Source organism: Corvus kubaryi, unplaced genomic scaffold, assembly GCF_017639235.1.
Source record: "Corvus kubaryi isolate FWS band 111438036 unplaced genomic scaffold, C.kubaryi_AGA036_p1.0 37357, whole genome shotgun sequence".
NCBI lineage: Eukaryota > Metazoa > Chordata > Aves > Passeriformes > Corvidae > Corvus > Corvus kubaryi.
The window spans coordinates 8,336,823-8,337,975 of NW_024581117.1; the positions used below are offsets into that span (position 1 = coordinate 8,336,823).

General features: G+C 45.6%; 1 long non-coding RNA gene across 1 annotated transcript; it reads right to left on the bottom strand.

Moving 5' to 3' along the window:
- Positions 1 to 396: 396 nt before the first annotated feature.
- On the bottom strand, positions 397 to 1,147 carry LOC121667210. The gene is made up of 2 exons (XR_006016956.1): positions 1,007 to 1,147; positions 397 to 681 (listed from the first exon to the last, which is right to left on the bottom strand). It is a non-coding gene; the product is annotated as an uncharacterized LOC121667210 (long non-coding RNA).
- Between the last annotated feature and the right edge of the window lie 6 nt (positions 1,148 to 1,153).

Sequence of the window (1,153 nt, forward strand, 5' to 3'; positions counted from 1 at the left end):
GCTGAGGCGGCTGAGGCGGCTGAGGCGGCTGAGGCGGCTGAGGCGGCACCCGGGCGCTGCTGTCAAAAGATTCTCTCGCTCCTCGTATACCGATTCCCCCGTATGTTCAGTTTTATTCTTCTCTTAATCACCGAACCAATTACAAAACCACATAATATGTTGACTTGGAAGGGACCCACAAGGACCATCAAGTCCAACTCGTGGCCCTGTACTCGTGCCCCCCCTATCCCGTATGCCTGGGGGCGCTGTCCTACAATATTTTTCTTAAAATGTGCACAATTTCATAGTAGAGGTACCGGCTCTCCAAGATCTACTGATAAATTTACTATAAAGCCCCGAAGAAAGGAAAAGACCGGACAAAAGCAGCTTCAAATATGATATAGGCAACAACAGAAGTAGTTACAACGCTGAAACTTCTTTATTACAAAAGTCTGATACTTACATGCATCATCTTAAATACATAAGCTACAGTTCAATAATGACATATGCAATTTTACAGACATTAACCCTAAGTTTTAAATAAATAAGGTACAGTTGATAAATATGTCACGGTTGAAGCAGACGTCGAGTGCCAGGACTCTGCTTGCTATTGCCGAATTCTTGTGTGACACTATTAATGCGAGACAGCTTGTTGTGCAGACACTGGCATCCATTCTTCACTTCACAGTAGCCGGGGCTAGACTAGGAAGGAAAGATAAAAAGAAAATTAGGGCATTCTGCGGAGTTTAGAATTTCATGTTCTTCCCAGCACCAAAGACAGCTCCAATAGGTGGAGTCTGAGGGCTGAACAACTTCTTTGGCTTGATTTCTCAAAAATCAGACTCAGCACATGTAGAGTCTAGGCATCTGTGGGAATTCCTCGTGGTTTCCCTTTGTCTGCTGGCAGAGCGCCATGGAATTTGAAATATTAATTCTGCTCACAAATACATTAGCAATCTAGCCGAAAACTAAATAAACGCCATCCCACATGCCTCAACGTTCATAAGTATCTAAAGAATTCTGGTACTGAAGTTGTGGAACGTGTGTGTCCAAATCAGAGAACTCTGCAGAATATCAGGGCAGATCCGTGTGGCCACTGTGACCTCAGAGCTGATGTCGGTCCCTGGCAGCTGCGGCGTCACCGGGGGCTGCCCCGCTCCGCTATAAAAGCGGG